The sequence below is a fragment of the Rattus norvegicus genome, chromosome 1, assembly GCF_036323735.1.
Source record: "Rattus norvegicus strain BN/NHsdMcwi chromosome 1, GRCr8, whole genome shotgun sequence".
Classification (NCBI taxonomy): domain Eukaryota; kingdom Metazoa; phylum Chordata; class Mammalia; order Rodentia; family Muridae; genus Rattus; species Rattus norvegicus.
The window spans coordinates 22,129,801-22,153,544 of NC_086019.1; the positions used below are offsets into that span (position 1 = coordinate 22,129,801).

At 43.0% G+C, this 23,744-nt stretch overlaps 1 protein-coding gene and 1 pseudogene across 1 annotated transcript in view; one reads left to right on the forward strand and one right to left on the reverse strand.

Annotated features, from left to right (window-relative positions):
* Akap7 (A-kinase anchoring protein 7) overlaps window positions 1-23,744 on the forward strand; it is a 262,161-nt gene that overhangs the window by 223,298 nt on the left and 15,119 nt on the right. The window lies entirely within an intron of this gene.
* Window positions 10,204-11,587, reverse strand: Ahcy-ps10 (adenosylhomocysteinase, pseudogene 10; annotated as a pseudogene).

Genomic DNA, 23,744 nt, shown 5'->3' on the forward strand with positions numbered 1-23,744 from the left:
TATCACAGGGGAAAAGGTCAAATTTGTACTTATCTTTGGAAAGGCAGATGCTCAGTTCATTTTTCTCATAAATCTGCCCTCAAAGGAAAAAAAGAGTGCAGGAAACCTCCCTTTGAGCTCTTCTTTGCCATAAAGGAATTCTGGATCTATTTCAAGTAGACTTTAAAGAAATACTTTGTAGCTTTGAGTGTTAAGTAGAATATTATGCTTCCTATAGTAGGTGATTAAATTAATTTGCTTCATGACTATTATTTGGGTATAAACTCTTTATTAGCATGAACTCTGGGGAACTGCAAAGCGCTTAAATTTAAGACGTTTTAGAGAGTCTCTAGTTGGGTTGGAGAGATGGCTCAACAATTAAGAGCACTGGCTGCTCTTCCAGAGGACCTGAGTTTGATTCTCAGCAACCACATGGGGGCTCACAACCATCTGTAACTCCAGTTCCAAGGGTTCTGATGCCCTCCTTTGACTCTGTGGGCACTGAATGCATGTGGTGCAGAGACATATGTAGGCAATACACATAAAATAAAAATAAATACATCTAAAATGTCACCAGTTCCCCTTTCTCTGCTTTTACAAGATGGTTGTGAGGGTGTTCTGCTCTGTTAATTCTCTTACTGTGATGATATTTGGCGAGCTTATTTGATACTCTCAATATTCCACCAATTCTATGAAGTTTGGCTCTTGTGGTGTTTGATAAGAATGGCCCCCAGGAGTTCATATATTTGAATACTTAGTCATCAGGGAGTGGCACTACTTGAGAAGGTTTAGGAGGTGTGGTCTTATTGGAGGAAGTGTGTTACTGAGGGTGGGATTTGAGGTTTCTGAAGTCTAAGCCAGGCTCAGTGTCATTCTCTTTTCCTGCTGCCTACGGATCCAGATCTACTTTTAGCTACTTCTCAGCTGCGTCTGCCTATGGCCTACCATGCTGTTGGCCATGATGATAATGGGCTAAGCCTTTGAAATTGTAAGCAAGTCTCCAATGAAATGCTTTCTTTTGTAAAAGTTGCTCCTTTTATGGTGTCTCTTCACAGCAATAGAACACCGACTAGGACACTTCTAGAAACTCAAAGTCTTGGACATTTTACGAAGATTTAGAAGAAAATGGCCTCTGGATTTCCAAGAGCTAGAAACCAGCAGCTTCAGCATTAAAAAGACAATGGCACATTCACAGGCTGCTCATCAACCTTACAGATCCAAGAGACCTTTCTGAAGGGCAATCCCCTTTTATACTCCTGAAGCATAAGAAGCATTATAAAATAAAACTCAAAACTTCTGGAACATATATATATATATATATATATATATATATATATATATGTATATATATGTGTGTGTGTGTGTGTGTGTATTTGATGTATATGGGATGCCACGTGACTGAAACCACTTTGTGTCTCTCCCTTCTTTGTAGCTCATTTCTAAACCCATGCTTCAATTTTCCAGGCTTCACCTCTACATTCAGATTAAAGCCCTCAGAATTCTAAAAATAATAGCCTCACCCTTCAAAAAAAAAAAAAAAGGAAGAATCTATTTTGTGTCTTTAGAAAGCCTGGCTTATGTAAACAAAATGTTCTATAGCTACCAAGTAGCTGGGTCTGCTATGAATTCCCGAAACCAACCCAGCAATTCGTCTGACTTAGGCTTCCCTGGGGCCAATCGGTGTGCATCTATGTACGATGATGAGGGCCAGTTGTTGGCTGCAATGGTGGCTTTTGCACAACGAGCAGACTAACAGCAGCCTGCTCATCCCTACACCACCCCGACATGTCAGGATGCGTTTGTAGAGCTAATCGTTTCCTGTGAATATAGCACATGTTCCCCACAGGGAGAGAGAAGAGAAAGCCATCCTGACCGTCCGCCCAGCCAGCCCTAGGGAAGATATCTGGTCCTCACACAATGAACTCACCCTGCTATTGCAAGACATCCTCAGATCTAATCACCAACAATTTTCTCCTTTGGCTTCTAGTTCTAAATTTATCCAGTTAGAGCCTACTCTCTGTTTTCCTCCTCTTGATCCAAAAGATAAATAGCTTCTATTTCTGTCTAGTGCCAATCCTGGAAAACGTCTTCTTGCCTCATAGAGTGCAGGCTAAGTGGGCCCTGCCCATTTCCTCGAGGTCTGTCCCATCTGTGGCTCCACTTCTGTGCATCTGCATCGCTTCTTTGTGCGAAGTTCCCTCGACACCTCTCTCCCACAAGGCTATGAGCTGCTGGAGCGGGCAGACCTTGCCTTATTTGTGTATTCTCCTCAGGACATGCACTGCTTGCCTACGATTAGGTGCTGTTTATAGGGTCGAGGGTCACGTATGGAATGGGTCATGTTTCTCAAGGAAATGAATGTGGAAGTATAATGGGTCAGTGTGGATGACTGTAAGAAAGCCATTCCAACAGCCCATTTACTAGGTACACATAGCTGGTGCTTTTCTATTGAATGGACTGTGGTAATGGCTGTGGAGTTCAGAGGTAACCACAGCAGGCTGTGGGAACAAGCGTGATGTACAAGGAGGGAATAAAACCAGAAAGTAGGTTTCAGAGCCAATGTCAGCTTTTTAAGTTTTATTTTATTTTGTGTTTGTATAGTATCTGTACATATTCATGTGGTTATGTGCATGGGGGTAAACATGTGCATGTATGATTGCACATTTGCACATGTAGAGTACAAAGGTCTATTTTAGGGACTGAGGATCAAAGAATGTGTGTGTGTGTGTGTGTGTGTGTGTGTGTGTGTGTGTGTGTGTGCGTGCGGTGTGTGCATCACATGCTGCACTGGTGGTGGCAGAAATGTAGTATTAACTCTTTGGACAGAGTTCAGATATGTAGATAAGAATTTGGGAGTTATTACACGAAGGGAAGAGTTATCTCAGCAAGCCACAGGTAAAGCGTACATGAAGAATCCAGAAAGATAGAAGATCTTCTGAAATGTTTGAAATGTAATAAAATATTCTAAAATATTTGAGCAAAATAGTGGTTATTAATTTGGGGGGGGAGATAAACTAGCAGATATTGATGTGGGAGCTGAGCGAGTCACTAGGGATTAGCTGTAGAGAAGAGCATCACGCATGCTCAACCCTCCGTGAGCTGTGTGGCTTGCCTCACACAGTAGATTCTGAACCAATGATTAGGCCTCAGTCATTCCTTAAAACACACAGCACCATTTGCCCACCCCATTCCCATACGCCCGCTGGAGCAGATACCCAAGTCAATTCCCCTCTTAGGTTGGTCGTTGAGCAAGCAAATGAACAGGTCTGGACCAGTGATTGTGCTGAACATGTAACATGCATGAAAAAGAACTCCTTCTCCGGGTTAGGTCACTTAGATTTGATCATTGTCTCTTACCTACTCTGTCTTAACCTAGGCTTATTCCGACTGACTCACAGCTCAAGCTGTCCGACAGAGATCTCAAAAGTCTGGCCTGCCAGATGGTCATTTGGGGTCCTAGGTTCCTACTATTTTACAGTCTTCCCAACTCTCGTGCTTTCTGGCAGCCACACAATTAAATATTATCCCCTGGTTTTATATCCGAATTCCAGTCTCAGGAAAAGGGAAGCAGGGGACAAGTAATTTCCTTCTAAGGACGTGAAGGCTGACGTCACATGGATCATTCTCACACTCTAGTCATGAGAACTTGTCACAGACTCACACCCAGCACCACGAGGGCCTGGGAAACACAGCACCAGTCAGGGCCTTGCTGGATCTAGGTGAGAGAGGGTAGGCTCTACTACAGAAACGAAGAAGGGAGGAATGGACGATGAGTCAAGTGTGGGGTGCACAGAATAATCCGAAGCAAGGCAGCAAGGCTGCTGATTAAATTTAGACAGAAACAATGGTCAAAATCAGGCCATAGGGTTAGATAACCAAGACCAACAGCTACAACACTTACAGGTATTGGAAAGTAAAAAACAAAACAAAACAAATGAAAAAAAAAACCCACAGATTTTTTTTTTTGGTCTAGAATTTTTAGTTGTTTAGAGTCAACTACTCTGGATCCTTGGGGCTCCCAGTCTGCACCACCAACCAAAGAACATACACGGCCTGGACCTAGGCCTTCTCGCTCATATGTAGCAGATGTGCAGCTTGGCCTTTATGTGGGTCCCAAATGACTGGAGTGGGGACTATAACAAAAGTTATTGCCTGTCCAAAGGATTTGTTCTTCTAGCTGGGCTGCCTTGCTTGTTCTCAGTGGGAGAGGAAGAGTCTAGCCTCACAGAGACTTGAAGTGCCAGGGTAGGGGGATACCCAGGGGGACCCCCGCCCACTCAGAGGAGAAGGGGAGGGGCAATGGAGGAAGAATTGTGGGAGGTAGTGACTAGAAAGGGGACAAGTGAGCAAGATCTAACATGAATAAGTAAAAAATAAAATTAAATTAAAAATTATTTTTGTTGTTGTTGTGAGTCAAGGTCTCACCATATATTCCTGGCTGATCTAGAAATTGTTATTTAGATGTGTCTAGTCTTGAATACATAGAGATCCATCTGCTTGTGCTCTCAAAGATCTGAGAGTAAGGGTGTGAACCACCACGATTAACTTACAATTTTTATTATATTTTGATTGATGTGTGTGTATGCATATGTCTGTGTACACTGTGGTACACAAGTGAAACTCAGACGACAACTGTGGGAGTCGGTTCTATTTTTTTTACCACATGGGTCTTTGGGTTCCAGCTGAGATCATCAGATGGCTAGCAAGGTCCTTTATAGTCCAAAGAACAGTTTTGAGCAAACAACACTGTTTTCAGATTTTCTGAGGACAAGGTGAGTGTTGTACTACTGAGGGATCTTTAGATGAGCAGGACTGATATGGGATTTAGTCAAGTAGTTTATAGGCTATGGTCTGGCTAGTCTGGCAATGGCTGTCTTCCGACAGAAAGGTCAAGGTTCTGGGAGCTGTTCAGTCTCTGAGGCTGGACCTCAGCTGGACTTCAGCCTCAGGTGGAATCCTGATAAGAAATACATTCTAACACCAGTGAAAGGATGGCTCAACAGCATGCCGGATAGATGCACTTGCCAGAAAGAACGAGGGCAAGCAGGAGAAAGGCAAAAGCTTCTTTCTTTTCTGTTGGCAGCTACCAGAAAATGTGGCCCAGATTAAGGTGCATCTTCTGAATCCAAAAGATCAAGTCAAGGAAACCCTTCACAGGTGTGCCCAGATTCTTGGGTTTTCCTTGGTTCCAGATGTAGTCAAGTTGACAAGTGGGATTAACCGTCACAATTTTATTGTGACCCTTGTGTTTTACGTGTGCCTAGGACCATGCTAAGAGTTGTCTAGTAGGCAGTAACACATCTACAAGCTGAGCTCCAAGAAGCCGAGTCTCCCAAAAGGTTAAGAAATTGTCAGTGGATGATTGCTACTCAAGTTCGGGGAGGTGGATAGGATGGCCCAGCAAGAAGTTTAAAGAGTCTTTGGTCGTAGGAGGATGGATGGAGTAAAGACAAATCAAGCAGGTTCCTGATTTGCCTGGTAAGAGCTGGTGATAATTGACACTGGCAACAGGACCATGCACATGGGAAGACAAACATGAAACCCACTGCTGTGTACAGCACAGAATTAAGAATACTGAACAACAAATTACCATGTAAACTATTCTGATGAATAAGGATTAGAAATCAAAGCTCTAATCCAGTAAATTAGCATGCAGGGAATGTATCTCGAGCCATAGTCATACAATAAATATAAATATTCATGTAACATTACTTTCTGCAGTGCTGTTCCTTCTGGAAGATTACCAGTAGCTAAATGCTCTTTTCTGGGAGCTGATTGGTTGCACCCACTCGTGTACCTCCATACAGCACAGTGTAATAATGGGGGAGGAGACCAGTTCTTGGCTCAGCAGTGGAGAAAAGCCCAGATCCAACCTCAGGAGTGCACAGCCCTTTGGCTAGCTGGAGACAACCTTGCCAAGCGAAGCTGCCCGGGATTCTGCTCTGGCAGGACACAGAGGACCGCTTGTGGTCCCTTTCTTGTGCTGGGTATAACAAGTCTTTCAAGTGCTAAGTATAGCAGAGCCTTTCTGTGTTACAGAGGTACAGAGGCACTGGTTGACAGAGGCTTAATCCACCTGGGGCTGGCTAGCAACCAGAGAGCCAGACTCTCCGCGTTTGCTCCCATGACATTCTAACTGCTGGGGTTTTCTGATAAACCGGTAACTGGGCTCTCCACAGCACCCAGGACTTCTGCTATGATGGGAGAAGAAAAGATGTGTCAACAGAGCTCAGGGGGTGGAGGAGGGGAGTGGGGAGGGATGGACGGTAGGATTGAGGTCACAGTTGAAGATGCTGAGGTAGATGGCTTCACCATTTCTCTGGACAGAAACTTTTTTGGGGAGTAGATTGGTAGAGGGAGAGAGGAATGTAACGTGTCTGATGAGCCAGCTGACCGAGCCCAGGAGCTGTCCGGTAGGCAGGTCTGGAGTAAGGAGGCAGATCTAGGATAGAAAGGACAGGGAATGGTCATTACGTGGTTACTGCTTAGATCTGTAGAAGTGGATGGAGAGGGGAGTTCTGAAGGTTATCAGTGCTTAAGCAAAGGGAAAGCAGAGAGAAGTCATCTTTCATAACTCCGAAGGAAGTCCTAGGAGGAAGGCAGCTAAGTAGAGAAAGGAACTAGCAGAAACTGCTACTCGGAGAAAGACACTAATACACAATGAAAAGACAAGCTGGAGGGGCTGTGGGGATGGTTTGGTAATTAAAAGCACTGGCTGTTCTTGCAGAAGACCTGGGTTTGGATCACAGTACCCACCTGGGAGCTCAGAACTATAGCTCCCGTGCTTAGAACTAAATGATCTCAGCAGTGTGTGTGAGCACGTGTGTGTGTGTGTGTGTGTGTGCGCGTGTGCGTGCACGAGCACGTGTACATGTGTGTGCATATATGTGTATGTGCATGTGTATACATATGTGTGTCTATGTGTATATGCATGTACATATGTATGTGTGTGTACACTCATGCACATGCACATGTGCATGTGTGTGCTTATATGTGTATGTGCATGTGTATACATGTGTGTGTCTATGTGTGCATGCATGTATATATGTGTGTGATCGAGCACGCATGCATGCATATATGTGCATGTGCGCATGGGTATACATGTATGTGTGCCTATGAGTATATGCATGTACATATATATATATATATATATGTGTGTGTGTGTGTGTGTGTGTGTGTGTGTGTGTTTGCATATAACTTTTTCATTGCTGTGAAGAGACATCATAATCAAGGTAACTATAAAAGAAGTCATTTATTTGAGAACTTGCTTACAATTTCAGAGGGTGATCCATGATGGGGAGCATGGCAGCAGGCAGTCAGACATGGTGTGGAGCAGTAGCTGAGAGATTACATCTTATCCACAAACAGCAGGTAGAGAGAGGACAAGACTGGACCTGGCAAGAGCTTTTAAAGTCTCAAAGGTCACCCTCAGTGGCCCACCTTCTCCAACAAGGCCACACCTCTTAATCCTTCCTAATCATTCCATCAACTAGGAACCAAACATTCAAATATATGAGCTCTGGGGGTGCCGTTCTCATTTAAACCACCACAATATCTTTTTATTTTTATTCGCTTAGTTTTTAGTTTAAGAAGAGCAAGATGTAGATTAGGAGGAAAAAAATCTTTGTAAAACATGTCCTCACTGAAGGACATATCCAAAACACACAAAGAGCTCTTAAAAATAAACAATAAAAAATAAACATCAAGTTCAAAGAGGAGCTTCTGATCTGAATAAACACTCCCCCACAGATAGTTTCCAGACTGGAAACAAACAAATGGAGCAATTCGATGAAAATAACCTCCATTGTGTACGCCAGTGTGAGGTTGTCAACTTGGCTACATCTGGAGTGAACTATAAGCCAGAAATGGAGGGCACAACTGGGATCCAGGCTTTGAGGCTGGAAGACAGAGGCTTCTGATCAGGATCTTGAGGCATAGTGGCCACGAAAAGCTTTGGCCCGGGAAAGATGGCCTTTAATCCTAGGAGACAGAGGGGCACGAAGATCTCTGAGTTCAAGGCCAGCCTGGGACAGAGCGAGTTCTAAGAAAAGAACATCTTAGGTCCAGGTGTGATGATACATGCCTTTACTCTGGGCCACACCTTCTGCTGGAGGCCTACATAGGGCATTGGAAGAAGGAAGATTCGCTCTTCTTCCTTCGCCTGCTTGAACTTACCTGCCAGCACGTCTACTTCTACAGAAGACCAGCTGACACAACTCGCTCGCCTCGTAGGACTGAGCAACTCCTAGACTCTTGGACTTCCCGTCCACAGCTGCCCATTGTTGGGTTGGTTGGACTGCAGACTCTAAGTCACCACAATAATGTCCTTTAATATAGAGAGTCACCCCCATGAGTTCTGTGACTTTGGCTTAGCCTGACTTATATAGCCAGTTAGAAAATAGCAAGTGTCAAAAATACCACACCTCTTGGAATGGCTAAAATACAAAATGCGGATTACAACGTTTCAGAGAAAAATCGTGCATTGTGAAAGCGTGGATACAGGCAGCTGGCCAGCCAGCCAAAAACCATAATAAACTGGAGACAAGCAAAACACTCTGCCCACGAAATCATACTTCAATACTTTCAAGAATCCTCAAGCGAGAAATATTATGAAGGAGTTGAAGCAAATAAATCATAATCTTTTGGGGGAAAAAAAAGGAATGAGTCCTAGCAACAAAATTGGATTAAAGAGTGAACCATAACCATTACACATAGTGTAGCAGTAACAAAAATGTAATAAAATGTTAAAAATATATTTATTCTTTATGCCTTATCTAAAAATGTAGATGTTGTTTACATGTTGTATATCTAACTTAAACATGTTTAAAAGGGGATGTCTATATAACTCAAGATGGCATAGCCGAGTAAATATGATTTTCCTTAAGAAAAGTTCAGCATCAGGGTTAGCACGCCTCGTGTCACTGAGAAAAATTCTCCATACACTCTCAGAAGCTTAAAATGTAATTAATATGGCTTTTTATTGGATACTGTCTGTACTTGCAAATATGCCTTCGTGTAACAATAGAGGAAGTCGTAGTCTCGGGTAAAATGTAAAAGTCACTTATTTCTCAAAATTATAGCTTCTGCTCTGGCAACGTTCATCCTGTACAATATAAATAGAAGCCAGACCAGGCTCCAGGAAGACAATTACTGTTGTGGGACAATGACTCAAGTTGGCTCACTTGCAGGAATGCCCAAAGCCCCATCCCTGGCGCCCGGCTCATCCAAACGTTCTGAGAAATCCGTTGAGTCCGGGGCTCAGGGCTTACCCCTCACTATCTCTGTAAAACTGTCATCACGCCACAGGAAGGCTGTTCCCAGACTCTGATGCCGATAAAGAGCTAGTCCACTATTAAATCAATAGCTAATGTTGAATTCAGAGAGCTCAGTTCATATCGAAGATCACCTTGCCCGCAGCAAGTCTTTCCTTGGGGGCACTTCTAACCGAGTAAACTACTGCACTTAACGTTAGTCTAAGAAGCCACATTTGTAATTCATCAAGAACGAGTTTGATGCAGACAGTTCATGGGACATCCAATAAGATGATTGGTAAAAATACAGGGCGAGGAGAGATTAACTTTCTTGTTTCTTTCTTCCCCCCCCCCCCCTTTTTTTAAGGCACTAGAAACTATATTTTATCCACCTTCCTGTGTTAACATTCTAAACATAGAACAAATTAATCTGTTTGTGACCCAGGCTTGTGATAGGAACCATCAATTATACTGTAGTGACAGGGCTTTCCCTATTTGTTTTTCCAGCCCCTTCCAGTCTCTGTCACCTGTCCTTTCTTGGTTAATCTGTCCTAACCCTTGTGAAATAGGGGCCAAAAGTAGCAACTCAGTATTAGGAGGTTTAAGAGATGGCCCAACAGTAAAAAGGCTAAGCTCTCAGGAGCCTTCAAACTCCAGTGGTTCTTTCTCCCATGGTAGAGCTCCTTCTTGGGTCCTGGGCTGAGAAACCATTGGTCTGTAAACCAAGCACACGGATCTAAAGACCAAGCGAGAGTTTGGATAGTAAGATGCATGGGCTTGTGACAACACCAGCAACATCCAGCCTCGGGACTTCCAAGACTTCTGAGCCCACATCCCCTGTGGATGCCTCCCAGGTACCTCTCTGTTCCCCCTGCCACACAGGGAACAGTATGAGGGGTACAGCAGAAGCCAAAGACAGAAAGACCAATCACAGTGGGGATGAGGCCTGGGGGAGGGGGCAGAACACTGGAGAAGCAACTGCAAAGTTTGCGACATTTGCTCTTGGGAAGGAGAGGTAGGGCCTGGAACAAGGACGGCAGCTGGAAGGTGAAGGGCAGTCCCAGCTCTCACTAGCGGTAGTGATCAGGCTTGAAGGGGCCGTTAACGGACATGCCCAGGTACTGAGCCTGCTTCTCAGTCAGCCTGGTCAGGTGGGCTTCAGCCACTGCCTCATCCAGCTTCTTAGGCAGGAAGTGAACCCCCACGGGGGTATTTGTCTGGGTGGGTCCACAGCTCAATCTGCGTCATCACCTGGTTTGTGAAGGAGTTGCTCATCACGAAGCTGTGGTGGCCCATGGCACAACCCAGGTTGACCAGATGGCCTTCAGCCAGCAGATGATGTGGTGCCCATTCTTTAGCAAGTAGCGGTCCACCTGGGCTTGATGTTCACCTTCTCCACGGTGTTCTCATTGAGCCACTTCGCATCAATCTCCACATCAAAGTGTCCAATGTTACAGACACTGGCATCATCCTTCATCTGTTCAAAGTGCCAGCCAAGGATGATATCAACACAGCCTGTGGTGGTCACAAGGATGTTGCCCTCCTTATAGGCCTCGTCCACGGTGGTTACCTCGTAGCCCTCCATGGCAGCTTGCAGTGCATTGATGGGGTCAATCTCGGTGACGATGACTCAGACCCCGAAACCCTGCAGGGCCTGGGCACAACCCTTGCCCACATCACCATAGCCTGCTACCACTGCCACCTTGCCTGCAATCATCACATCTGTGGCCCGTTTGATGCCATCTATGAGGGACTCCCGGCAGCCATAGAGGTTGTCAAACTTGCTCTTGGTGACAGAATCATTGACGTTGATGGCAGGCACCTTCAGTATCCCATTGGCCATCATCTTGTAGAGGTTGTGGACACCAGTCGTGGTCTCTTCAGAGATACCATGGATGCCTGACAGAAGCTGTGGGTATTTGGTGTGGATGAGGTTAGTAAGGTCACCGCCACCATCCAGAATCATGTTGAGGGGTCCATCCTTGAAGTGCAACGTCTGCTCAATGCACCACAGATACTCTTCATGTCTCTCCCTTCCAGGCAAACACTGGAATGCCAGCCTTGGCAATGGCAGCCGCTGCATGGTCCTGAGTGGAGAAGATGTTGCAGCTGGACCACCGCACCTCAGCACCCAGGGTCATGAGAGTCTCAATGAGGACAGCAGTCTCCACAGTCATGTGCAGGCAGCCAGCAATGCGAGCGCCCTTCAGTGGCTTGGAGGCTGAGTACATCTCCCGCATGAGCATTAAACCCAGCATTTCATTCTCAGCTATGTGTAGGGCCTTCCATCCCCAGGCAGCTAGTCCGATGTCCTCGACTTTGTAGGGCAGTTTATCAGACATGCTGGCAGCGCTTCCACTAGGAGTGATGAACTCTGTAAAGGGGGCCGGGCGGCACGGGGCAGGGCAACTTTCTTGTTTCTCAAACAGGACAGACTATACGTGCAAGCAGATGACAACATCAGTGTGTATACCTGTAAATGGAAGATGGCAGCATTTCTGGAACGTTCCAGAGGCAGACAACACTTTTTAGGTACCTATATATTCTAAAGGTTTCTGTGCTGCCTCATGAGGACTTAGTAGTCAGAAGCAAATATTTGAGTTTTAAAAACTAGTATTCTGTGGTATTTAAGAGTTGGCCTGTAATCAAGACAGAGCAAGGAGCGCGTTCCTGCTGAACACGGTGATGCCGGACGCTGCCTGGTATCTGAGGAGCTGTGATTAGGCTGCTGCTCCCACTCAGCGTCAGATCACTGCAAGGTCAGTACTGTGACTGCCCGCATCTAACAGAGATTAAAGGTGGTCCTGCTGAATTCAGGGCCTGGATCTCCACTGCTTTTACAAATCAAAAGACAAAATGTGTAGTTGTGCAAGACAGCAGGAAGCAGGGGCCATGGAAGAATCGACTTTCCCCCAGTCTATTAGCACAGTTGACTCCTCACAAGGAGATCAAAGGTCAAAGGCATCACTTGGAACATTTCCTACCCAGTCCACTTTCTCTTCAGTGTTTCCCTATGTCTGAACTCGAGCCCTCAGTGACTAGCTTTCCTCGGATACAGTGGTTCTCAACCTGTGGGTCGAGATCCTTTTGGGAGCTGCACGACCCTTTCACAACAGTAGCAAAATTACAGTTCCGAGGTAGCAGCAAAAATAATTTTATGTTTGGGGGTCAGCACAACTTGGAAAACTCTGTTAATGGATTATAGACGTAGGAAGGTTGAGAACCACCACTCTACTTTAAAGCATCTTCACTTCATTGACTTCATAGGTATTTATAGCAAAGTCTAAGGTAGGGGGAGAATTTAGTCAAATACTTCAAAAAAAAAAGTACACAAGCTCAACTGTTTTATCTTTTGGTATGAGGCTTAAAGGAATTCTATACACTCAAATCGCAACCGTGAATTTTAAATAATTTAAATTTAAATTTCTGCTTAAAGCAGAAAGCTACGTCAGTTTGTACTGAATTGCAAAACCTATCATACCAGTTTCACAGTGAGAGTTTATGGAGTACGTTTGGATTGTCCATATTTATTAGTGCTGTCCTATGAACAGGTGAGTGTAGAAATTTTTACTGTGAGGCATGACTAGACATTTCAGACCTTAGACATCAGTAGTTCCTCCTGTAAAGCTGTCCTAAGGAAATAAAATATAGGAACGAGTTTAAACCACTAATGCAAAAATGAATTAGCAAGAGTAGAACAGGCTGTTATACAAGCATGTGAAAAGCTTTCATGGGACAGTAAATATGGTGTCACACCGAGTTAACAAAAATAATCTCAGAAGCTGTCTTAGTGATATTAATTCTCGATAACCACATCCATCCAATCAGAGGACTTTGCCCTCTCCAGCAGCTGGATTTGTTTTCTGTGACCCCAATGAGTTTACAACTACAGGTAAGAGAGAAGACTATTCTTCTGGGATAGAAGGAGCAGTGTGGTTGGTAAAGTGGCAAAGATCTGTGTTACATCCCAAGACCCAAGTAAACACTAGTTATGACATGTGCTTTCAGATACCCCGTGCTTCTGTGGCAGAGACAGGAAGATCCCTGGAACTAGCTGCCAGTGAGTCTAGCCTACTTGGTGAGCACTAGGTCATGAGCGGCCATATTTAAAAGGAGGTAGATGTGGTCTCTGAGGACGGCAGCCACAGCTATCCTCTGACATCTGTGTGTACACATACATTCCACTCAAATTGATGCTGTTGCTTTAAAAACTATCGCACTTTAATCGGATAAGCAAAGAGGATGTGAATGCATTCACCTGAAACCAGATCTAATCTCACTTCTAAGCTCCCTTGTTTGACTGGAAAAGTGTAATTTGGGCATATCAGTAAATTCAGTATAATGCAGTGATTTAAAGAGTCTTTGCAGATAACTCACAGCATGTGGGTGATTTTTATGTTAGATTAGCGGCCTCCTTGAGGCTCTTCTTTAGAATGGCGTCTGGGAACTTTTAGGATTTAACAGTTCAGTGTCCGCCAGACACCCACTGCTACAGCAAGTATTGAGCATAGCTCTAAGTCCGTTCTTGTGTGTGTTCACTGTCTTATAGGCCCTGGCGTTCCTTTCTCCACTCTTGGTCAAGCTTCGGACCCCTAAAGTTTGGCAATGCGCACAATTCTCCTTGTATACTCTTCACCACAGAGTCTCTTTGCCTTAAGGATAGCGAGCATCCACCAACATCCAGCCAAATATCTGTAGTTCAATAACCCTTGGGAGCCATCAGTGGTCTCTGAGATCCCACCCACTCCACAGAGAAAGGATCAGACTCAGGCAGTGTTGGTAGGGACTAGCTGGGAGCTGCCCTTTCCTCCAGGTCTAAGTGGTGATCGGACAATGGATGACACCTTCCGTGTCTCTTTTCTCATTTATTCTCTCCACTTTAGTGAGAGAACAAAACACCTCACACCTTCAGGGACTTGCTTTTTTTCCCCCGCTTTCCCCACTCATCTTACTCTCTTCCAACATCTGTGAGCCTCCTTCCGGTGGCCATTTTTGTTTCCTGGATCTTTGGCAGATAACAGGACAAGGAGGTATCAGGATTGGAAGGCGGATATCAGAATAGATTTTCATGGCCAGGAAGCAAAAAAGAATCAAGAGAGCAAGTTCTCCGACTATATAGGAAATTATTCTAGGCTCCATGTACTCAAAATGACTGTAGGCAACTCTCTCTTCATTAATTAGATGTTGAGTGTGGCTCCTTTAGCTGAGAACCCTTATTACAGCAAGCACAGCCAAAAGATTTAGAGGTGACGCTTCTTCATGCTTGACACGAACACTTGCCCTGCCGAGTGTGTCGGTCCAGGCTAGAGTCTTTGCCAGTCAATTCTTGAGATGCCTTGTCTCCTGCAAATGAGACAGTGGCCTTTCTTCCTTGTAGAAAGATGAAAGGTTCAACATGACGTAAGGTCCTTTGCATTGACTCTGCTTTGTGTTGCAATAAAAACTAAATCTAAGAACATGGGGAAGGGAGGAACTATTTTTTTAACACCCACTTTCATTTTCTCACAAAGCGTTTTATAGAACGTCTTATTGATCTTCCTCCAACTATGAAGAACTTTAAGCAGTTTTTTTTTTTTTTTTTGCTTTTTACTCTTTCTTGTATGATCATATTGGGTGATTTAACTTCGTTCCTACATATCAAACAATTGTGATTGTAGTGCGCACTTCTAAAGACTGCTGTGAGACTTTGATCCGAACAGAAAAGCCTTCATAGCTTACCAAGGGCTGTGGGCTCCACTGAGTATAGTTTGAGGAAGGCGTCTCATCTGGACCTCATGCTGGGTCTTCTAAACATTACACTTCATGTTGCTGTCTTTTCCAAAGCTGCCATAGATCAGGAGGTCAAGGACAGCATATGTTAGGGTTAAAATGTACTGGCCAGTCTTGAGAAGTCTGTCAGAGTGGATTGAATTGGAACATAAATAATTCTGTGACCTTAGGAAAAACACTTGCTCTCTCTGAGGTATAGTATTCTGCAAAGCACAAACAGTAAACCTATTTCTCATCTGAAAGTTGACAGATGATTCAGAGAAAGCTTCAATGTTGAATAAGAAATAAGAAGACAGCTGATTATACAATTAAGTAGACAAGAACATATAATATGCGTACGCCCTGGTAGGCAGAATTTAGTTCTTATAGAATATTGTCCAACTTTGGGAAAACAGGAATTTATGACTGCCAGAAATAGGACCATTGATATAATTTCCACAGGGAAAAATTGTCCTTATTGAGTAAATTTTGTAGAAGCTTCCATATCTATCTATCTATCTATCTATCTATCTATCTATCTATCTATCTATCTATCTATCATCTATCTATCATATCTATCTATCTATCTATCTATCTATCTATCTACCTATCTATCTATCTATCTATCTATCTATCTATCTATCTATCTATCTATCTATCAATCATCTATCTATCATATCTATCTATCTATCTATCTATCTATCTATCTATCTATCTATCTATCTATCAATCATCTATCTATCATATCTATCTATCTATCTATCTATCTATCTATCTATCTATCAATCATCTATCTATCATATCTATCTATCTATCTATCTATCTATCTATCTATCTATCTATCAATCATCTATCTATCATATCTATCTATCTATCTATCTATCTATCTATCTATCTATCTATCAATCATCTATCTATCATATCTATCTATCTATCTATCTATCTATCTATCTATCTATCAATCATCTATCTATCATATCTATCTATCTATCTATCTATCTATCTATCTATCTATCTATCTATCTATCTATCTATCAATCATCTATCTATCATATCTATCTATCTATCTATCTATCTATCTATCTATCTATCAATCATCTATCTATCATATCTATCTATCTATCTATCTATCTATCTATCTATCTATCTATCTATCTATCTATCTATCTATCCATCTATATGCTATGAAAAAGGAGATTGAACGTAGTTACCCTATAGTAGGGGTACACAGCTTCTTCCAGACATTGTTGGCTTTCAAATCAAAAGCCTAGTGTTAGGAATAAATTTTCTCTTTTCTAGTTGTTTATCAGTTGTTTATGGGAGTTTCATAAACTCCCCGAAATACTAACTTTACCATTGGTTACCCTCTGGAACGTAATAGTAAAACCCTATTGTTGAAGAGACGGATACCACATACTTTAGTCACTGGACATGGAAAAACTCAAGCTGGTATTGACCTAGAAGCTTCATCCCTACTGGTCAGTTTTCATGGTGATAGACGGTGCTGTCTACTGCACTGGGAGGAAAAAGCCATTAACAGTTGTATCCAGCTGTGAGGCTTATGAGCTACAAAAAGAACTGGTCTGGCAAGGCACGCCTACTGGTGCAGTGGTGGAGCAGTTGTGATGGGACTAACCAACACTTCCTGATTGGATTTAAAGCCCACTCCACAGGGTGGAACCCATGGCTGGTACCATTAATTTGGTCAAAAACCTGTGCTGGCCAGTCATAGACTATAAAGGAGAACCCAATATTATCTTTCTATTAAAGGGAACTAGGAATAAACTAACCCCTAAGTTCTTCTCTTTAGACCCATAGATCAATGCGTCTCTCAAGCCTTATCAAAGAAGCTTCCTTTTATAAAAGATGGTAGTTAAAACAGATGCCTATACCTGGCCAGTGAACAGAGAATAAGGGTGCTCAGCCTTAAATGGGACATACATATGACGTTCTTTCCCCTAAAGCCTCCCTAAATCAGAGGCAGAGTGTTTGTATTGCCCAGGGGTATTGACAATACTGAGAAACTGTTGCCAGAAATGGTGGCACAGCTGAGTGCACGAGTCCACAGCAGCTGGGGCTGCGTATTTGAGACTTGCAGAAGACGAAGGCAGCCAACGTCTCAGCACAGATGGGGAAGGGGCTCACAAAGCCTCACCCCATCCGATGAGGTATTGGTAATGATGGATTCCGGAAAATAAAGAGACAGTTTTCTTCAGAGATGCTGTCCCCAAGAAGCTAGCCATCCAGGAGATGGTCCCACACTCATGCTCATACAGGGAACACCAAATGGACTCAGTGGGGAGAGAGAGGGACAGAGAGGGACAGAGAGGGACAGAGAGAGACTGAGAGAGAGAGAGAGAGACAGAGAGAGAGACAGAGACAGAGAAAGAGACAGAGAGACAGAGACAGAGAGAGACAGAGACAGAGACAGAGACAGAGAGACAGAGAGACAGAGAGAGACAGAGACAGAGAGAGACTGAGAGAGAGAGACAGAGAGACAGAGAGAGACAGAGACACAGAGACACAGAGAGAGACAGAGACACAGAGAGACAGAGAAAGACAGAGAGACAGAGAGATTTATATACCTATATTTATATACCTATATAAATATTAAATAAAATATAAAAATAAAGTCAAGGCAAATTTTATTCTCCCATGCATCCAAAAAATTACTGTCTTTTCTGACATTGTAAGTAATTGCAATCCTTCACTTGGTTGAAGGTTGAGATGCACTTCTAACTTTTGCCCTTTAATTTAAAAAAGTTCTGAAAAATAAAGAAAATTTACAACTTAAGTATTTTGCTTTTTCATAAACATTCCTAGAAGCCCAAGGAAATGTGTGGAAAGGGAGTTGATTGTGTATTTCTCATGGCAAAAAATTTGAGACTTAAATTTTGCCTTTTGCTTGTATACGTATATGCATGTATTCCTCTATGCATGTGCAGTTGTGTGTGTATGTGTGTGTGTGTGTCTGTATGTGTGCACATGTATTCATGTAGAACTCTTCAATGTGTCATATCTCAGTAGTCATCCACTTTCTCTTTTTCTACACTTTTTTCCCATTCTTATTGGTTATTTTATTTTATTAACATTTCAAATGTTATCCCCCTTCCCAGTTTCCCTTCTACAAATCCCCTATCCCCTCTCTCTCCCCTGCCTCTATGAGGGTACTTCCCCACCCACCCACCCACTCTTACCTCAGTGCCCTAGCATTCCCCTACCCTGGGTCTTTGAGCCTCCACAAGACCAAGGGGTTCCTCTTTCAGTGATGCCCGATAAGGTCATTCTCTGCTACATATGCAGCTGGAGCCATGGGTCCCTCCATGTGTTTTCTTTGGTTGGTGGTTTAGTCCCTGGGAGTTTTGGGAACTCTGGTTGGTTAATATTGTTGTTCTTCCTATGGGGTTGCAACCCCTTCAGCTCCTTCAGTCCTTGCCCTAACTCCTCCATTGGGGTCCCCTGCTCAGGCTGATGGTTGGCTGCAAGCATCCACCTTTGTATTGGTCATGCTCTGGCAGAGCCTTTCAGGGAACAGCTATACCAGGCTCCTGTCAGCATGTACTTCTTGACATCAGCAATAGTGTCTGGGTTTGGTGACTGTATATGGGATGGATCCCCAGGTGGGGCAGTCTCTGGATGGCCTTTCCTTCAGTCTCTGCTCCATTCTTTGTCCCTGCATTTCCTTTAGACAGGAACAATTCTGGATTAAAATTTTAGAGATGGGTGGGTAGTACCATCCCTCAACCAGGGCCATGCCTATCCACTGGATATGGTCTCTACAGGTTCTATCTCCCCTTCGTTGGGTATGTTGGCTAAGGTCCTTCCTGTTGGGTCCTGGGAATCTCTTGAGTCCTGGCATCTGGGACTTTCTAGTGGCCATGCCCAGTTCCCCCTCCCTGACTGCTACACATTTCCTTTTAAATTCCTGACCCTCTGTACTTCTCCCCAATCTCCTTTCACGTCTGAACCGGCCCCCTTTTATCCCTTCCCCTTGTCTCTCCCTCCCAGATTCCTCTCTCCCTCTACTTCCCAAGATTATTTTCTTCTCCCTTCTGAATTGGCCTGTAGCATCCACACTTTGGTGTGACCTTCTTTCTTCTTGGGTATCATCTGTGAATTGTATCCTGGATATTCCGGGCTTTCTTTTTTTTTTTTTTTTTGGTTAATATCCACTTATCAGTGAGTACATACCATGTGTGTTCTTTTGTGACTGAGTTAACTCACTCAAGATGATATTTTCTAGTTCCATCCATTTGCCTAAGAATTTCACGAAGTATTGTATTTAACAGCTAATTAGTACTGCTCCATTGTAGAAATGTACCACATTTTCTATATTCATTCCTCTCTTGAAGGTCATCTGGGTTCTTTCCAGCTTCTGGCTATTATAAATAAGGCTGCAATGAACATAGTGGAACATGTGTCCTTGTTATATGTTGGAGCACCTTTTGGGTATATGACCAGGAGCGGTATAGCGGGGTCCTTGGGCAGTACTATGATCAATTTTCTGAGGAACCACCAGACTGATTTTCAGAGTGGTTGTACCAGCTTGCAATCCAACCAACAATGGAGGAGTGTTCCTCTTTTTTCACATCCTTGCCAGCATCTGCTGTCACCTGAGTTTTTGATCTTAGCCATTCTCACTGGTGTGAGGTGAAATCTCAGGGTTGTTTTGATTTGCATTTCCCTTATGACTAAGGATGTTGAATATTTCTTTAAGTGCTTCTCAACCATGTGAGAGTCCTCAGTTGAGAATTCTCTGTTTAGCCCTGTACTCCATTTTTAATAGGGTTATTTGGTTCTCTGGAGTCTAGCTTCTTGAATTCTTTGAATATTTTGGATGTTAGCCCTCTATCAGATGCAGGGTTGTTAAAGATCTTCCCAACCTGTTGGTTGCCGTTTTGCCCTATTGACAGTGTCCTTAGTCTTTTTTTTTTTTTTTTTTTTTTTTTGGTTCTTTTTTTCGGAGCTGGGGACCGAACCCAGGACCTTGCGCTTCCTAGGCAAGAGCTCTACCACTGAGCTAAATCCCCAACCCCGACAGTGTCCTTAGTCTTACAGAAGCATTTCAATTTTATGAGGTCCAATTTGTCAGTTCTTGATCTTAGAGCATAAGCCATTGGTGTTCTGTTCAAAGTGTTTGCCAAAAAGCATGAAGAAGTGAGTTCAATTCCAGAGCCATATAAAAATCCAGGCATAGTGGCATTTGCTTACAGTCCCATCCACTGGGGAGGCAAAATGGGAGGATTTCCATGTTCCCCTGCCAACTAGCTTTCCCTGAATTCACAAGCTCCAGGAAAATTTCCCCAGTACCTATGTGTTCAAGGCCCTTCTCCACCTCCTCTTCTATTACATTCAGTGTATCTGGTTTGATGTGGAGGTCCTTGATCCACTTGGACTTAAACTTTGTACAAGGTGATAAGAGTGGGTTGATTTGCATTTTTCTACATGCTGACCTCCAGTTGAACCAGCACCATTTGTGGAAAATGCTGTCTTTTTTCCACGGGATAGTTTTGGCTCCTTTGTCAAAGGTCAATTGACTAAATGTATGTGGGTTCATTTCTGGGACTTCAATTTTATTTCATTGATCTACCTGCCTGTCTCTGTACCGATATTATGTGGGTTTTTATCACTATAGCTCTATAGCTTGAGGTCAGGGATGGTGATTCCCCAAAAGTTCTTTTATTGTTGAAAATGGTTTTTGCTATCCTGGGTTTTTTGTAATTGCAGATAAATTTGAGAACTGTTCTTTTTATTTGTGTGAAGAATTGAATTGGAATTTTGATGGGGATTGCATTGAATCTGTAGATTGCTTTTGGTAAGATAGCCATTTTTTACTATGCCATCCACATCTTTTTTTAGACAAGAGCTCATTGGCCTGGAGCTTGTGAATTCAGGGAAAGCTAGTTGGCAGGGGAACATGGAAATCCTCCCATTTTGCCTCCCCAGTGGATGGGACTGTAAGCAAATGCCACTATGCCTGGATTTTTATATGGTTCTGGAATTGAACTCACTTCTTCATGCTTTTTGGCAAACACTTTGCTGACTGTGTGTCTCCCCAACGTTCAAAATACATTTCAATGAGGGATAAATAAACATGATGTTTATGTACCCAATATTACACTAGGCTAAAAGAAACAAAAAGGTAATGTGCTATCTATTGCTATAAGAACTTGACACAAGCTAGAGTCACCTGAAAGGAGGGAATCTCAAACGAGAAGATGCCTCCATAAGGTCTGGTGTAGGGCATTTTCTGAATTAGTGATTGATGTGGGAGTGCTTAGCTCATTGTGGATGAGGTTATCACTGGGCTACTGGTCCTGAGTTCTGTAAGAAAGCAAGGCATGAGGAGCAAGCCAGTAAGCAGCATCCCTCCATGGCCAGATTTTTAGGAAAAAAGACACAGAGGAAAACATAGTGAAAAAACGTGGTGGCCATGATGTCAGCAGACAAGACAGCGTGAGAGTTCAGGACTCTGAATAGATGCTTGTCACAGGTTCAAATGCAGTCCAGAGATGAGTAGGGTCTGAGGTTCTGACATGAAGACCATGGCTGGAAAAAAATTGTTGATTACTTGAAATTTGCAAAGAAAAAAGATTTTAAGTGTTTTTGATATGTACACACAATGATAATCATGAGATGTTAATTACTTTGTCTATGGTAATCATCTCATGCTGAATATGCATATTAAATAATCATGATTAATATCTTTTTATGGTTTTTATTTATATTACTTCTACAATGAAACTAGAGATGAGAGAAAGGAAACAAGATAGGCCTTTCCTAATTTATCTCTTGTGGATAAAGCCTGTTTATTCTGTTTCTTTCTTGTGTCTTCTCCCTTTTTTTTTTGATTACCCCCTAGATACTCATTTTAAGCCAAATCCATCTATATTAAAATATCAAGTTGGAAGGGATGGGCCAAAGATTTTTCCATGAATACAGATTCAGAAGCACTACCCTTCCCTCAAAGCTCTAATTTATTTTCTTATCATGTTTTGGTAACTCTGAACTTAGAAGGTTGCCATCCATGCCACAATAGAGTATCAGTAATATTTAAAAAGCTTAACTCTGAAACTTGACATTAAAAATGAGATGTGTTGAGGCCAAACACAAGGAACAGGCCAGTCATCATCTTTATTTAGAAACATGTGTTATTAAAGCGAATTTTACCTTTTTTGTCTTATTTCTGCTTTTGTGGCATATATACTCCATTAACCTCTCATGTTTCCCCACCCGTCTCTCTGTAGACACTTCATCCCATCCTATAATCTTTTTGTAAACTTCTATTTCATATATATACTCATACATATATATACATATACATACACATACACATATATGTTTAAATCCTACATAGTCCAAATTCTATTAATCTCAAAATTAGATTACATACACGTAATCTGTGAAACAGGTGATATCTGTGTTTGTTTCACTTGATGTAATGGTCTCCAGTTCCACGGATTTCCCTGTAGTTGCCATTTCATTCTTTGCAGCTGAATGAGATTCCATTGTGCACACATGCCAAGTTTTCTCTACTCACTCATCCATCTGACAAAGAAGGGTATTGATACGGGAAGCTGATGCATGCTGGATCATATAAAGTGATAGGGATGACGGAGAAGAGGGAGAAAGTAAACTGAAATTGCAAAGTGCTGTGAGGGCCACAGTGAGAGACTTCTGGATTCTCCTGAAGCCAGTGGCATTGCCTCCAAATTTAGCACACCTCAACGGAAAACATGGAAAGTAAATTACACCACACTGTATCAGGCGCTTGACCTTTGCTGTGACAAAACTCCATGGTCGAAAGCAACTTTTGGGACAAATTATTTTATCTTACTGTCTCAGAGCAAGAGTCCATAATGGTGAGGGAGACATGGGAGTAAACGGCTGGTGCAGGGAACTGAGAAAGCATATTTCTGCCTGCACTTGAGAAGCAGAGGGTACAAACTGGAAGAGAGGCAAGGCCGTACACCCTCAATGCTGAAAGGCTGAACCTTCCCAAACAGGGCCATCAACAGGAGAACAAGTGATCAAATTCTTAGGTACACACCCTAGACCCCCAAATGGCAATGCCACTGACATCGTCCTAAATGGCAGTCTGAGCTCATTCCTGGCTCAGTGAACAAAACCAAGTCTGACCAAGTAAACAAAATAGTTGCCACTTAAAAGTCAGCATTCCTCAGAAACCCTGTAAAGCAGTGTCTGTCAAGAAAAGCCATTACTTCCCTTGTTACCCGCCCCTCCTTTTACAGTCAACTACCTCCAGAAGCAACATCTGATTCCCTATTAACTCAGGCATCCCTTCCTCAGTCTGAATCCCTGTGTTAGCTCTCATGTTGTCCCAGCTAATTTACTTACTTCCCTAGGCAACGTGAGCCCTGGTAAGACTCTCCCAACATTTCACCTCTCTCTGCACACCCCTAACCCCCAGAGACAGCTTTGGCCTTTTGAATAACTTTTCCTTTTTCACTCATAGCCTAATTGAGTAGTTTCATTTTGCTCACACTTACACAGATATATAAACCTAGGAGGGACATTGCTCATTCAAACTCAACACGCAAGGCAAAGAAAGAAGACAGTAGATGAAGAAGATCAGAATGAATGCTTTTGAGCCAAGTATTGACCTACATTAAACTGCATTCTTGTCTTTGACTCAGCAATTTTTCTATGATTTGTCCAAATAGGCTACACACAAAACATATCTCTCACACAAAGCCTACAGTTTGTCTCGGGCGCTATAACTACTGGTGGTCTGGGAGCCATCGA